The sequence below is a fragment of the Zingiber officinale genome, chromosome 9A (genome assembly GCF_018446385.1).
Source record: "Zingiber officinale cultivar Zhangliang chromosome 9A, Zo_v1.1, whole genome shotgun sequence".
Taxonomy (NCBI): domain Eukaryota; kingdom Viridiplantae; phylum Streptophyta; class Magnoliopsida; order Zingiberales; family Zingiberaceae; genus Zingiber; species Zingiber officinale.
Window position 1 is genome coordinate 74,964,590 of NC_056002.1, and position 18,145 is coordinate 74,982,734.

Consider the following 18,145-nt stretch of genomic DNA (forward strand, 5'->3'; position numbering starts at 1 on the left):
ATCTGTTGATGCACTTGTCAGCTTATCTGCTAAAAGAGTTGCCCTTTGATTCAGGGTTTCAAGCTTAACTGATTTGTCTTGTGCCGTTTTTGCCAGATATGGGAGTTTGTGAGGATTCATAAATCTGAATTTCTTTGTCTTGGTATCTTTCACCATCTTTTTATACAGACACCTATCATTGCAAAGAAAAAAAATATTTAGATACTAAATAATAAAATTTAGATACAAAACACTCATAATAAGTTGGAAAAAATAATGATCACTCATAACACTAAGTTATGGCTGATGATAGTAACATCCATACATGAGAACTTACTATGAACAGTCTTGCATATTAAACATACCAGAAATGTATACATGCAAATTCTTTTATTTCTTGAGGACAAGCACATTTAAGATACTTAAAAATATACAAGAAAAAAGATATGAGCAAAGTACTTCCTGTCTAGAAGAACAAATGGCAGAAGGCAAACATTAAGGGCCGGTTGAAAATGAATGAGCTATATTTATGTAAAGTGTACCACATCAATTGATATTAGTAAACCTCTCAATAGAAATGATGAACTATTAACTTAATGAGAATAACATGGTATGAGAAAATTACTAGAAGTTGAATTTTTCAAGAGTAAACTTGTTCACACAACAATATTAGTAAACTTCTTGCAGTTCAAATCAGGGATTTTCTGTCTTGCTAGATATTAGAATTTCCCAGCAAACATAAAGCAATGCAGTAATTTCCCAGCATAAGTAAAGCAATGCAGTTGCAACTGAGAAAATAATATTTAGATACTAAATAATAAAATTTAGATACAAAACAATCATGTGGATTAAAAAATAATGATCACTCATAATAAGTTGGTGAAATTGTAACAATAAACCATAATAAGTTGCTAAAATTGGGAAGCAAACATGTGATGAAAAAGTTGCTGAAATTGCTTAAATAAACTTACTTACCATATGTAGGCAACGATCAAATTTCCTGAAATTGACTCCAAATGATACAAAGAATTGATGTCCTCAAGGTCAAGAAAAAGTTCACAATCTTCATCAAACACTTCATTATCTAAGCACATTGATATACATTTTCCTCCATCTAGAGCATGCTTACTGTAACAATATAACATATGTAATGCTCTTGGGACACTTGTTGACAAAGTAGGTTTTGATTTTTTTCGTTCAAACTTCTTCCTTCTAGGCTTCTAATAATTTCAAATATAAACAAGTTAGATAGCTAGGTTGAATAATAATAAAGTGGCAATATAATTAGAAATATAATAATAAAGTGACAATATAATTAGAAATATAATATCTCATATACCTCATCTTGCTTCACAATCTGCTGTTCAGGCCAAGCCACAACAGTTCCTATGGCATCACCAATTACTTCACATTCACTTGGAATTGGATATGGCAAAGGAGCGGATTTGTCCACTGCTTGATCAATGGAGACTCGAATGCAATTCTTGGGAAATGGAATACCATGAAGCATTTTTTCCATGCCATTGAAACAAACAATTGTACCATATGCAGCAATATTTGAGCAAGATTCCAATGTCAATGCAACTGATTGACCCTAAAATATTAAAAAAAAACATGTTGATTATATTTAGTTTATAATGCTATAATAATAATGAATATCACTATAACTTGTATTTTACCTGTAAAACTTCGTCTTTACCTACAATCTGTACGTCATCTTCTTCAATATTCTTCTGATGAAACTTCACCGAGCAACTGCCTTTGTCATCAATTGAATTGTCCCATGCACCCCTTTTATGCATTAATGCTTCAAGTTTTTGGATGCGTACATCTTGTTCTAAAATTTGCATCTTCGCCTCCTTCAGCTCCCTTTTATGCTCAGCGATTATATCTAGGGTAACATCATATTTCTTCCTTGTTCTACCAACATTGAAATAGATTGTTGGGTTGATATGACCTCCGATACCCCGGACACGCCCAGAATATTCCTGAGTTTCAAGTGCCTTGGTAAGAATATCCTCTTTTGCTCCTTCGCATTGCAGCTTACCCTCCCTCTTTTGCTGTATATATTCATCCTGTAATGCAACATTAAAAAGAATTATCAGTACTTTACCAAGGATAATTACCAAGGATATGCAATATTGGTTTAAAAAATACTGATGTCCAGGCCGGTTCTTCCCGTGATAGCTCAAGTCAAGTGCTTAGTAAGTCATATTGAACAAATATGAAGTTGACTTTGAAATATTTTTTCCTTTTTTGGCATTCAATCATATATTTACTTCTGCACAGTTCTAAAAAAGGCACATATTTGATTGAGCAATTGACTACAAGTTTAATAAAATGACAAAATTTTAATAAATTTTCACTACACAAACCCATAAAGAGAGGACCACCACATAATTGAAGCTAATTGTCTGGAGTTGCAGGAAAGAATAATCAAAAGTAAAGTTGTTCCCAACCTCTCAAGTTCCGATTCATGAATCTTATGCTTTAATTCAAACTAAAACAGCACAAAGAGAATGCTCAAGGAGACAAGGAGCTTTATTTGTCACCAATTAAGTGGGAAAACATAATAGAAGCTTCAGAGCAGTGGTCTGGGGAACAACTTTACTGGCCCTTGGGTTACTGAAGCTTACAAATTGCTTACTGCCAAGAACGTTTCAAACCTGGTTGATTTATCTGCATCTGTTCTATAGAAACTCTAGCTATCACCTCTAAGTTCTCAATGCATTCACCATTAATTGATTGCAGCAAAAGGAAACCACTGCATGTAATAGACTTTTCGACTTGATCTCTTCTCCAAGTAAGAACATTTCAAACCTAGATACCTAGTAAATCCACATATGTTCTATATAAACCCGTCACCTCTAAGCTCTCAATGCATTCATTCACCATTTACTTCCTCAATACATGCTCTAGTACTGAGAATTCAAGCTATGCAAGGAATGGCTGTTAAACTCCTCATTGCACTGCTTGCCTTGGCTTCCTCACGCAAAGGGTATGCATGCATGCAACTTTACTCTCGAAAACTAGAAGATATATTGAAGTCATTATCAGAAGAACATGAAAATTTACTTACAATCTTGTGTACTGTGTTCACCAAATCTTCACCTTCAAACTCTCCTCCTTTGTTGGCGCGTCCTTTCTTCCACATAATAGCTCTATTGATGTCATTATCATCACATAATTCAGTCCCCTACAACAAAGAAAAATCAAATAACAAATGTGAAATAATTTAATGTGAATCAATTAGAGGGTTCTTAGAGGAAATATATTTTAAAAATACTTACAATTTCTTCAGCAAAGCGTGCATACCCTTTGCGTGAGAGTCGATGAGGATATCTATTTTTTTTCCTTCGCTCTTTTTGTTGATCACTGAGTTTCTAGTTATTTCAAACAGGCGACATATCAAATTTGAATAATACATAATGAATTATGATCGAATAGTTTCAAAAGAAAAAATTTAGAATCTTACAATGAAATCTTCAGAAATGCGACTAATGACAAACGCACGCCAATCTTCTCTTGTAATTTCAAAGCCAACAGGTGGCTCATTCAACTCCTCAGGTTTGTCACGCCTGCTTAAAATAAATTTTTGGGTGAGATGGGTCTTGTATTGCCTCCACTTACTGTTTGCAGACCTCAAACATCCCTTTTTCCACTTTGAGTCAACATTATAAATCAACTGTACATCAAATAAGTGGAAAACATTAATAAGATTAATTAAGACAAACATAAAATATATCTATCATTAGTAGTGAAATATTATAATTGTTAAAACATGCTAACTTGCTTACATTGACTGATTCCCATATTAATTCTTTGACAGCAATTGGGACTTGCTTCCATGTCTTGTATTTAATATTAACCTTTTGCCGAGCCAAGACACCAATGTAACTTTGCATGGCTACAGCAGCTGGTCCTATCGGTTGTCCAAAATTATTGAATGACACCTCATTTCTAATACCTTGCATTCTTTGCTTTGTAATCTTATCCAACTGTGTGCGACCTCTAGAAGTTCTTGAGGAGATAGTGTCTTTGGAATCCAACACTTTATCACCCTCGCAACTCTCTTCACGGGCAGCTGTAATGACTTCTTTACCCTTGTCCAACTTTGCAAGTTGCCCTATTCTCTTACTCTTTCTAGTAGAATCCATTGATCTGTAACAACTTAGACTGATCAACATAAGTTTAGTTAGAAACATGCATAAACTCACAGCAAGATGATATATTTACACCAACAAATTCACAACAGTATGAAAAAAAATAAAAGATAAAAGCAGAAACTTGCAATAACATCACAACATATCTGATTCGAATTAAAGTGAGGAATATAACATATTAATATTGTCCACAAATTCATCCTCATAGGTAAATTGTTTACACACTTATATTCAAAAGCAAAAATTCAGCAATTAAATATTGTCAATCCAACTTCCATCACAGTCTTCACGAATACATGGTGGTTCATTATCATCTTCTCCGTCAATATCCATTGATGGTAACCCCCTACTAAAACATTGATAGTGGATAGCAGTGTCCTCTAACTCTTCGCCCTTTAGGTATTCAAAGTAGTCTCTGTTTGGTGTTGCAAGTACAACACTCCATAAAGGATCTTCAGGATCTTCAATGTAAAATACTTGCTTTGCTTGGCTTGCCAGGATAAAAGCGTCAGATTTGAATCCAAGTCTATTGAGGTTTACCAATGTGAAACCAAGATCATCTACTTTAATGCCGTTATTATGCTCCACCCAATTACATTTAAACATTGGAAGTTGAAATTTATGGTAATCAACTACCCATATTTCTTCTATAACTCCATAAAAAACCATATCTGACACAATAGGATTTTTATCCTTTGCACTTGCAACTTGCATTGTCTTTGCAACTAAGCTGACTCCGGAGTTTTGAACAACTCGTATAGCATCACGCTCTTTTGTAGCATAAGTAACCCCATCAATCAAATAGCTAGAGTATTTTAGTACTTGCTTGTTAGGCCCGCGAGCTATCCACATCAATCTTTCTGAAACTTGATGAGTGGAATGGTCAACTACATCAGCAACCTAAATTTTTTATGCAATAAATTTTTAATTATGCATAAATATGAAAATGAATGTATGCCAATATGTAATACTAAAGAAACTTACACGATCACGCAACCAAGTAATAAACGTTCGATTATGCTCATCTTGTAACCACTTCTTGGACTTAGCCTTACGAGGAAATCTTGCATTCAAATACGTCATGTGTTCCCTAATCAAATTATTTGGTATAAATAAACCAACAGAATGTAAGCAAACCACATTAAAATATTAATAAGTTAGATACATTACTCGATATAGAGATCAATCTCAGCATCATTTGCCAATACATAACGATGTGCTTGCGTCAACTCATCGTGAGTAGTGGAGTAGACTACTGCACCTGATAAAGGCTTAGTAAGTTCTATTTGTCGATGACTTGATGGGATCCCAATTGTGTGCACACTAGACAGATAGTCTGAGCAAAATTCAACAGCCTCTTCAGCAATATAAGATTCAGCCATACACCCTTCAGGTCGATTGCGATTTCGCACATAACCTTTCAAAATCTTCATGTATCTTTCAAATGGATACATATACCTATACCAAACCGGTCCACACAGTTTCACCTCCCGCACAAGATGAACACTTAAATGAATCATTATATCAAAAAATGAAGGGGGGAAATACTTTTCAAGTAAACACAATATTGTCACAATCTCTCTTTGCATATCATCCATCCTTGAAACATCTATCACTTTATTACATAACACATTGAAGAAGAAACACAAGCGAGTGATAGTGTCTCTAACATGTTTGGGCAAAACACCACGTATCGCCACAGGAAGCAATTGTTGCATTAAAGCGTGGTAGTCGTGTGACTTAAGGCCAATAAGTTTTAAGTCCTTCAACGACACGAGGTTTTTAACATTAGATGAGTAACATGATGGAAGTTGTATTCCAAACAAAGAATTCAAAATTTTCCTTTTCTCATCCTTACTAAGTGTATAACAGGCTGCTGGCAAAAATGTTTTCTTCTCCCCCATCCTTGGTGCCAAATCTGTCCTGACATTCATTTCCAAAAGGTCTAATCTCGCTGCTACTCCATCCTTTGTTTTTCCTGGAATATCAAGTAACGTTCCGATAAGACTTTCACAAATATTCTTTTCAATGTGCATCACATCAAGAACATGTCGAATGTATAGATGTTTCCAATACTGAAGTTCAAAGAAAATTGATTTTTTTTTCCAGCATGATTTTACATCATCATTCGACTGAGACTTTCTACTCATTTTTCCCCAATGACAATTAATTCTTTCAACTCTTTCAAAAACTTCATCGCCACTTAATGGTTTTGGAGCAGGGTTAAATTCTTGGTTCCCATTAAATGCCTTCCGTTGCCTTCGATAAGGATGAGTTGCAGGTAGAAACCTTCTATGACCTGTATAAGACATTTTCCTACTATGCTTCAACCTTGTTGAATAGGTATCTTCACCACAAATAGGACATGCATGATATCCTTTCACAATGCATCCTGACATGTTCCCATATGCAGGAAAATCATTGATCGTCCATAATAAGATAGCCCTAAGCATAAAAGTTTCTTGGCGATATGCATCATATGCTTCGACACCTATATCCCATAAGCATTTTAAGTCATCAATTAGAGGTGCTAAGTAAACATCAATATCATTTCCCGGCTGTTTGGGACCAGAAATTAACAATGTGAGCATCATAAATTTTCTCTTCATACACAACCATGGAGGAAGATTATAAGTAATCATTAAAACTGGCCAACAACTATATGCAGAACTCATTAAACCATGAGGATTCATCCCATCAGCTGATATAGCCAATCTGAGATTTCTTGCCTCAATACCAAAATCTGGCCATTTGCGATCAACTATTTTCCAAGAAGGTGTATCAGCTGGATGGCGTAAATATCCATCACAAAGTCTTTTTTCGGCATGCCAAGTCAACTCCTTAGATATCTCTTTATTCCGAAACATTCTTTGAAATCTTGGAATAGGGGGGAAGTACCACAAAACCTTGGCAGGAATTCCTTCATTTATCATATTTTTTTTTCCCAACTTCCACCTTGACATCCCGCAAGTAGGGCAATTAGTTAAATCCTCATACTCCTTCGGTATAAGATACAATCATTAGGACAAGCGTGAATTTTTACATAATCCATCCCTAATGCAGATAAGCTTTTCTTTGCATCATACAGAGATAAAGGCAATTTATTGTCATCTGGAAGTATTTCTCCTAACAAACTGAGTAGGTCAGTGAAACTTTTATCACTCCAACTATATTTGGCCTTCAAGTTGAATAATTTCACAATTGCAGATAACCTTGTAAATTTAGTGCATCCCGGATATAAAGGTGTCTCGGCATCTTCAAGAAGCTTATTGAATTGGGTTGGATTCTCAGCATAACTATCATATGCATCATGAACCATATTTATTGGTTCCTCACGAACATATTCATTTGGCCCTACTTGGTCACTTTCATTTTGTGAAATCCCTATCGTAGATCTTTCGCCGTGCCATATCCATGTATGATATGTCATATCTATACCGTTACAATACAGATGTGCCCTGATAGTTTGTATATTTTTCTTCTTTAGATTGCCACATTTTGCACATGGGCAAGATATTCCCATATTCGGATCATTAGTGTTTTCCATTGCAAATTGCAAGAAAGACTCAACTCCATTCTCATATTCACGTGATAGTCTATCCTTTGACATCCAATCTTTGTCCATTCTTTATAACTAATCAATCAACAATGAGCTAATACCTAAAAATATTAACACAAACAATAGTGTGAAACTATAACAAAATATTTAAACAATTAATCAAAATTGTATTTCTACCTGAAAATTTTTGACCATACAGGTTTCTCATCAAAATGCAATCCCAATAGCAAATTTCTCACTTGGGGAGATAACCTAGTTATCTATATTATCCATATGTACATGTTTGTTAGAGTCTACGTATAGGTAGTTAGGTACTTTTGCCTTGGTATAAATTGTAGAGTCATATAATATTGGAGCATTCACCAAAACATATTCTCTATTGAAACATGTTAACCTTTAGTTGAAAAATGAAACCATTCCAGGAAAATGCTTGAATTATAACTTATAATAAGCAACTTTGTTTCTTTAGCACTTGAGAATCTGCAACTTCCTCAAAGGGACATCAACATAAGCAACTCAATGCAATAGTGCATGATGTATTAAATCATACTTAAGCCATTAAGCTCTTAGAAGGCAAGTGACATAAATATAACAATAGTAGTTGATATAAATTCAACAAACTGAGTAGGCACAAGTCACTGCCCAGAATTAAGATGAGATAATGCAGAACACAAGTTTTAGATACAATAAAAATGAGAGATATTCTCTGCGCATTAAGGGTACACAATAAAAATAATAGTAGAATAACACTAGAGATTGATTAATTTCAAGCTGCACATTATACCTGACGACAAAGAAAGGCTGGAATGTGAATAATATCTGCAACTTGGCCAACAGCTTCACACTGAATTTGAGAAAAAAGGATAGCATGTTATATGCTTCATGCTATTTTTAAGGATTAATACCTACTGCCAAAGTCTATAGCTAAACGTTTAAAAATTCCAGATTAAATCATGAGAAAATACAATCAGGGGAGGGGGAAAATTGATGCAGTATGAATCCGGCAAAATGGCTAGTTCGGAAAATAATCAAAAATAAACAAAATCTTATTCTAGAGGGATGGAAGAAATTTTACCTTTCTTTCTTCCGTTCCTCCTACTCTCGAATCTGCTCTGCGAGGAAGGAACTAAGATCGAAGGGTTCAGAGGAGTTGAGGAGCCGTGAGAAGATTAGGAAGGGTAAGCTGACTTTGATTGAGGAGATGGGGAAATGCGAGATTAGGGATCTCGACTTGGAGGAGTTGGGCCGGCGTGAGGAGTTTTGCGTGAGGAGTTTGGGTCTAGATTAGGGTTCAGAGGAGATCACGCGGCAAGGAGAGGAGAAGGCGCTCGTGGAGAGGAGAAGGCGCTCGTGGAGAGGAGTGGAGAGGAGAAGGCGCTTGTGGAGAGGAGAAGGCACTCGTGGAGAGGAGAAGGAGAGGAGAAGGCACTCGTGGAGAGGAGTGGAGAGGAGAACTCGTGGAGAGGAGTGGTGAGGAGAAGGCGCGCGCGCGTTGAGGGTTTAGAGTTTAGCAAAGCTAGGGCTGCGAATTTATTTTAAGTTAGTTTAGGGGAAACATACACAACACTTTAAAAAACGTTTTTTAAAAAAATGTTGTCTTTGACCATAAACAACAACACTAAAGACAACACTTCATTAAAAACCGTTGTCTTTAGTAAAAAGTAAATACCATAGACAACGCTTTTCACTAAAAGCGTTGTAAAACAAAGAACGACAACGTTTTTATTAAAAAGCGTTGTCTATTGGGTGTTGTTGAATGCAAAAATTCTTGTAGTGATAAATAAAGAATCACATTTGGTCAAATTTTCTACATTTAGTTGTAGTTATTCAATTAATTTATATTGTAGATAATATAGTATGTGGTGTCACATACAGAAGATGATATTATCAGTACCTTATAAATTATAAACAGTAGCTCACGACCAAAATGGAAAGGAACAAACCATTAGTAGGTCGTAGTGTAATTAGGTATCAGTTTATCTTGACTGTATAATTACACTAGTACACTCAGAGTGTATTGAGTAGGACCATTTGAGGTCGTTTCTTTTGTACCGACTTTATAAAGAAACAAAGACCTCGGTTATTATGGAAGTATGTGCTCTTAATCCTAATATAATAACAAGCACATATATTTGATATTTATTTCTTTAATTTATCAATGGGTGAGGTTTAGTTCGATGAATCAATAAGCCCGATAAATTGGGAAATGATATCACTTATAGTGTGTGTTGTTGATTATAGAAGGAAACTGTGTCCTAGAGATACTAGGTTGATAATGTCCTCAAGAGGAGCTCATAAGGATTGTCATGTTAAACCCTGCAGGTGGACTTAGTCTGACATGACAATAAGGTTGAGTGGTACTACTCTTTGACTTAGATATTAATTAAATGAGTTGTCAGTAACTCACTTAATTAGTGGACATTCGATATCTTAAACACAGGGAGACTAACACACTCATAATAAGAAGGAGCCCAAAAATGTAATTTGGGATTGGTGCGGTAGTTCAATGATAGTTCTCTAGTGGAATGAATTATCATTGATAAAATTAAGTTGTGTGTTCGGGGCGAACACGGGATGCTTAATTTTATCGGGAGACCAAAACCAATTCCTCCTCTCGGTCCCTATCGTAGCCTCTTATTTATAGAGTTCTATACCCACCTATACCCACCTTCTATACCCACCCAATAGGGGCCGGCCAAGCTAGCTTGGCAACCAAGCTAGGGCCGGCCTAGGTATGATTTTGGGTGGCCGGCCCTCGCTTGAACCCAAGCTAGTGGGGGCCGGCCAAATTAAATTAAAAAAGAAATTTAATTTTAATTTTTATTATTATGTGGAAGATATAATTTAAAGAGAATTAAAATTAAAATATCTCTCTTGTAAAAGATCTACAAAAGATTAAAGAAAGAGATTAGATCTCTTTCCTTATTTGTAGATTGGAGAGATGTTTTATTTTCTCTTTAAAATTATTCACATGTTAATAAAATTAAAGTTATAGAAATTTCCTTTTATTAACCATGAAGAGATTTTTAAAGAGAAATTTTATTTTTTAAAATTTCTGGAAATAAATTAGGAAGTTTTAATTTGTTGATTGAAATTCTCCTAATTTGCTCCTTTTGATTGTGGCCGGCCATTACAAGTTGATTGGGAAATTTTATTTTATTTTTCTCAATTAATTCATGTCAAGGAAAATTAAGGAAATTTTATTATAATTAAATTTCCTAATTTGCCTAGGCCAAGGAATATAAAAGAAGGGGTGAGGGTGCCTTCATGAGACACAACATCTATTATTCCTCTCCCTCTTTTGTTCCTTGGTGTGGCCGGCCAACTTCTCCCTCTCTTCCTCTTGTGGTGGCCGAACCCTACCCTTCTATTGGAGCTCTTGTGGTGGCCGGATACTACTCAGAGAAGAAGAAGAAGAAGGAGAGAAAGCTAGCATCTCTTGGAGCTTGGTTAGTATTTTGTTTTTCTTCCTTGGTGAAGCTTCCTCTTTGTTGGCCGAACCTAGCTAGGAGGAGAAGAAGGTGATTGGTGGTTTCTCGTCTCGGAAGATCGTTGCCCACACAACGTCCGAGGTTAGAAGAGGAATACGGTAGAAGATCAAGAGGTTTTTCTACAAGGTATAACTAGTAATTTTTATTTCCGCATCATGCTAGTTATTTATGGAAATAATACCAAATACAAGAGGCTTACGTTCTAGTATTTCGAATATGTTTTTCGATGTTGTGTTCTTTTGTTTTCTTTCTTTTCCTTGTGATTTGATTGTTCTCTTTGGTTAACCTAAAGTTATTTTAGGAAATTAAATATTAGCTTTCTATTAAAGGTTTTGTCTAGTCGGTGGTGGTTGCTCCCATATCCAAGAAGGCCATGTGCCTCGCCACGTCCGTACTGGGAACCTTTTATGGAAATTAATATTTAATGGAATTAATAACTTAAGGAGACTTGGGTCGAACGTGTTAAGTTCCGCAGGAGATCCAAGTCAAAACCTAAAAGAACAAATAGATTAAGTTTTGGATCAAACGTGTTAAGTTCCGCAGGCGATCCAAAATTTAATTTAAAAGAACACATGGTAGCTAGGAAAAGGTTCAGACCTTTGTACAAAATTTTTGATGGAACCTCTAGGTTTTCCGAGTAGCAACCAACAATTGGTATCGGAGCTAGGGTTTTGCCTCTGTGTATTTGGTATTTAGTTTAATTATGCACATGTCATACATAATTTAGGCAGGATAATAGTAGGATGTGCTAACTTTGTGGATGCAGGATCCAACTATTATGGCTTTTAGTTAATTATGTGTGTGATTGGACCCTTGGACATGTCAAGGGCAATTTATATGTGTGTGCATGATTGTATTAAAATACAGCAGGAGCTGTATTTAGTTTTATTAGGATTTTATTTTTGATCTAGATACATGTACATTCCTTTTATGGAATATAGGATCAAAAATGTAAAATTCTATTTATGTCGCGTATCGAATCTTGCAAAGCGTGGAACCTTCTAAGGACCAGTGGCGCAGCGGAACTCGGAGCAAGATGGATGCGACAGTTAGACCCGGTGGCGGTGGCCAAATATGGCAGCAGCTTCGGATGACAACACACGGAGGACAATTAAAGATAAAAGCCATAATAGTTGAAAATTAGATTTTCTATTTATTGCTTTTATATTGTGCTGTGTGTGCATATTAGTTTACAAGTTTAGTAGGCTAGCATAGTTAAAATTCCTCATTTATAAATAACTAAGTGGGAGAGGGATTTTTAAGTAAATCCCATGGTCTCCATTACTGGTTTGTAAGTGATGCAAACAAGCTTGCGCGTTGGCTCTGAGTGCCTTCCTCCATAACGGATGAGCTTGTTTGCGGATCACTAGAACAGACTTCCATTTTTGGATGACTATAGGAAGTTAATTAAGAGCGTGTGATCTTCCCCAACGGAAGGGGCATAATCTTATTAATGGACTTAGTGTCAAGTAATGGTGTACACTTAGACACATCTAATGGTATCCTCCCTAACGGAGTCACTGCTATTATTTGTGTGATCAAATAATACCAACTATTAATTTTATTTGTCAAAAAGTTAGGTTGACAAGATAATAAAATTAATGGGTTAAAACCCTCCTTTTACAAATGATGAATTTGTATACGTCCACACTAACGTGGCATACAAAATTCACGGTGTTTTAAGGTGTTGGTTAATTTAAAATAGTATTGTTTGAGGAATCAATATTATTCTAAATTTAGAGTTCTGACCAAAAGTTATTTGTGATTCTTAGGATGTCTTTCAACCCACTATCCATCATACTTCAACAAAATAGACTTACTGGACCTAACTACATAGATTGGAAAAGAAACCTGGACATTGTTCTTACTGCTGAAAGCTATAAATTTATACTGACTGAGCAGTGCCCTGAAGCACCTACTGGTGAATCTACCCAAGAGGAGATTGAATATCATAGGAAATGGGTAAAAGCAGATGAGATGGCGCGGTGTTACATTTTGGCTTCAATGTCAAATGTATTGCAACATCAGCATCAAGATTTACCAACAGCCTATGATATCATGAACAATCTCAAGGAACTCTTTGGTCATCAGGATAGGGCTTCTAGGCAAGAAGCCATGAGAAAGATAATGACAGCCACCATGCAAGAGGGTACTCCTGTAAGGGATCATATCCTAAAGATGATGGCTTATCTGAACGAAATACAGATCCTTGGAGGAGAAATTGATGGGGAAACCCAGATCGATATGATCCTCCAAACGCTACCTAGAAGTTTTGAGCAGTTCCGCCTGAACTATAATATGAATAAAAGGATTTATTCATTAGGGGAACTACTGACAGAACTTCAAGCAGCAGAAGGATTATTTCGTCACAATGCTCAAATTCACTATGCTGAAAATGGTTCTACTTCTAAACCGAAAGGAAAGAAGAAGAAGAAACAAGCTGGTTCAGCAAAGAAAGTGAATAAATCTCAGAGTACGGGATTTAAAGCTGGAATGAAGAAGCCGAAGGGCAAGTGCTTCATCTGCAAGCAGGCAGGACATTGGAAGGCGGACTGTCCTCGTAAGAACCAAAACAAAGGTATATCTCATACTCTAGTTGTTGAAACATGTTTAGCGGTGTTATCTACCAGCACCTGGTGTGTAGATACGGGAGCCACTGATCATGTCTGCAATTCCTTGCAGGGGTTCCAGGAAACCCGACGACTATCTGAAGGGGAGATTACCGTCTACATGGGCAATGCTACTAAGGTGGCAGCTGTGAGACGTCTACTTGTCTTTTAGTAGAAATAGAAATTTGGTTTTAAGAAATTATCTTTATGTACCCAGTTTTAGAAAGAATTTAATTTCAGTTTCTAAACTATTTTTAGATGGATATTCAGTTTCTTTTAGTAACGATGTAGTTATTAAAAGAAATAAAGTGATTATCTGTTCTGGTGCATTAGTTGGCAATTTGTATATTTTAAATCCAATTTCTTCCACAAAGCAAAACATGGAAATTTATAACTCATCTTCTAATTCTAATAAGAGAAAAGAACCTTCAGAAATGAACCAAGCATATCTTTGGCATCTAAGACTTGGTCATATTAATTTAAGTAGGATTCAGAGGCTTATAGCCGATGGACTTTTGAGTTCATTAGAATTGGAAAATTTTCCAACTTGTGAATCTTGCTTAGAAGGTAAAATGACCAAGAGGCCGTTCAAGGCCAAGGGGTATAGAGCCAAAGAAGTGTTAGAGTTGGTTCACTCTGATTTGTGTGGTCCTATGTCTGTCCAGGCAAGAGGAGATTTTGAGTATTTTGTCTCTTTCATAGACGATTATTCAAGATATGGATACATTTACCTAATGCGCCGCAAGTCCGAATGCTTTGATAAGTTCAAAGAATACAAGGCTGATGTGGAGAAACGATTAGGTAAAAGTATCAAGACACTACGATCTGATCGTGGTGGCGAATACCTCTTAGGAGAGTTTAGGAATTACTTATCAGAGGTCGAGATTCAATCCCAATTGTCTGCACCTGGAACACCCCAACAGAATGGTGTAGCAGAACGAAGGAATAGGACTCTTATGGAGATGGTTAGATCGATGATGAGTTATTCAGAATTACCAAATTCGTTTTGGGGATATGCTCTGGAAACAGCAGTATACGTTCTGAACTTAGTACCTTCTAAATCAGTTTCTTCTACTCCCATAGAATTGTGGAATGGGCGAAAACCCAGTCTAAGACATATTCGGATTTGGGGTAGTCCAGCACATGTGCTGAAACCAGATGCTGATAAGTTAGAATCTCGTATAGAAGTTCGCGTGTTTGTAGGATATCCCAAAGGAACGAAAGGTGGTTTATTTTATAGTCCTAAAGACCAGAAGGTCATTGTTAGCACCAATGCCCAGTTTTTAGAAGAAGACTATATAATGGATCACAAGCCCAGTAGTAAAGTCGTTTTAGAAGAACTTAGAGAGGACATGTCTACTTCAGTACCAACAATACAAGATGAAGTACCACAAGAGACTGCAACACGTGTCACACATGATACACAACCACAGACAGTGCCTCGTCGTAGTGGGAGAGTTGTAAGGCAGCCTGAAAGATTCATGTTTTTGGGAGTCTTCGGACTTGATCCCGGGTAAACATGAACCTGATCCACGAACATACGACGAAGCACTCTAAGATATAGATGCAGCATCTTGGCAAAAGGCAATGAATTCTGAAATAGAGTCTATGTACTCTAATAAAGTCTGGGAGCTTGTAGAACCACCCGATGGTGTAAAAGCCGTTGGATGCAAGTGAATCTACAAAAGGAAAAGAGGGACAGACGGGAAGGTAGAAACCTTCAAAGCTAGGCTTGTTGCGAAAGGGTACACTTAGAAAGAGGGAATCGATTATGAGGAAACCTTTTCACCGGTAGCCATGCTTAAGTCTATCCGGATACTCTTATCCATTGCTGCTCATATGGATTATGAGATTTGGCAAATGGATGTCAAGACAGCTTTCCTTAATGGAAGTCTTGAAGAGAACATCCATATGAAGCAACCAGAAGGGTTCATTGAAAAAGGCAAAGAGCATCTAGTGTGCAAGCTCAATCGGTCCATTTATGGACTGAAGCAAGCTTCAAGGTCTTGGAACATCCGGTTTAATGAAGTAATCTAGTCATATGGATTTATTCAAAGTCCGGATGAGTCTTGTGTATATAAGAAGTGTAACGGAAACGTGGTGGTATTTCTTGTACTATACGTAGATGATATTTTGTTAATTGGCAACAATGTCAAGGTATTATCAGACGTAAGGGTATGGTTGTCCAAACAATTTGATATGAAGGACTTAGGAGATTGTGCACACATTCTTGGGATCAAAGTTATAAGGGATCGTAAGAAAAGAATGTTGTGTCTGTCCCAAGCTTCATATATAGATACAATCCTTGCTCGTTTTAGCATGCAGGATTCCAAGAAAGGTTTCTTACCTTTTAGACATGGGGTAGCTCTATCTAAAGAGATGTCTCCAAAGATGTCAAAAGAGATAGAGGACATGAAAGCAGTTCCTTATGCTTCGGCTGTAGGAAGCCTAATGTATGCAATGCTATGTACGAGACCTGATATCTGTTTTGCCGTGGGCATGGTCAGCAGATATCAGAGTAACCCTGGACAAGGACATTGGACTGCGGTAAAGCATATATTGAAGTACCTGAGAAGGACTAGAGATTATATGCTAGTTTACCAAGCAAACGATCTGCTCCCTGTGGGTTACACGGATTCAGATTTCCAATCAGATAGGGATAACAGTAAGTCTACATCAGGCTATGTGTTTACTTTAGGAGGTGGAGCCATTTCATGGAGGAGTGTTAAGAAGAAATGCGTTTCGGACTCAACCATGGAAGCTGAGTATGTAGCAGCCTCTGAGGCAGCTAAAGAAGCAGTATGGCTCAGGAACTTTCTAATGGACTTAGATGTGATTCCTGGTTTGCCCAAAATCATCACAATTTATTGTGATAATAGCGGTGCAGTTGCAAACTCGAAGGAACCATGAGCTCATAAGGCAAGTAAACATATAGAGCGCAAGTACCACCTGATACGAGATATCGTGAAGCGAGGAGAAGTTGTCATCGCCAAGATTGCATCAGCGGATAACCTGGCAGATCCTTTCACTAAGGCCCTTCCGGCGATAGCTTTCGATCGGCATGTGGAGGGAATGGGAATAAGATGTATGGTAGAAGATATGACAGCTTAGTCATTAGTATAAGTGGGAGATTGTTGGAGTGTATACTGAAAGCCTAAGCTTTGTAAACATTCATTATAAATAAAGAATCACATTTGGTCAAATTTTCTACATTTAGTTGTAGTTGTTCAATTAATTTATATTGTAGATAATATAGTATGTGGTGTCACATACAGAAGATGATATTATCAGTACCTTATAAATTATAAACAGTAGCTCACGATCAAAATGGAAAGGAACAAACCATTAGTAGGTCGTAGTGTAATTAGGTATCAGTTTATCTTGACTGTATAATTACACTAGTACACTCAGAGTGTATTGAGTAGGACCATTTGAGGTCGTTTCTTTTGTACCGACTTTATAAAGAAACAAAGACCTCGGTTATTATGGAAGTATGTGCTCTTAATCCTAATATAATAACAAGCACATATATTTGATATTTATTTCTTTAATTTATCAATGGGTGAGGTTTAGTTCGATGAATCAATAAGCCCGATAAATTGGGAAATAATATCACTTATAGTGTGTGTTGTTGATTATAGAAGGAAACTGTGTCCTAGAGATACTAGGTTGATAATGTCCTCAAGAGGAGCTCATAAGGATTGTCATGTTAAACCCTGCAGGTGGACTTAGTCCGACATGACAATAAGGTTGAGTGGTACTACTCTTTGACTTAGATATTAATTAAATGAGTTGTCAGTAACTCACTTAATTAGTGGATATTCGATATCTTAAACACAGGGAGACTAACACACTCATAATAAGAAGGAGCCCAAAAATGTAATTTGGGATTGGTGCGGTAGTTCAATGATAGTTCTCTAGTGGAATGAATTATCATTGATAAAATTAAGTTGTGTGTTCGGGGCGAACACGGGATGCTTAATTTTATCGGGAGACCAAAACCAATTCCTCCTCTCGGTCCCTATCGTAGCCTCTTATTTATAGAGTTCTATACCCACCTATACCCACCTTCTATACCCACCCAATAGGGGCCGACCAAGCTAGCTTGGGAACCAAGCTAGGGCCGGCCTAGGTATGATTTTGGGTGGCCGGCCCTAGCTTGAACCCAATCTAGTGGGGTCGGCCAAATTAAATTAAAAAGAAATTTAATTTTAATTTTTATTATTATGTGGAAGATATAATTTAAAGAGAATTAAAATTAAAATATCTCTCTTGTAAAAGATCTACAAAAGATTAAAGAAAGAGATTAGATCTCTTTCCTTATTTGTAGATTGGAGAGATGTT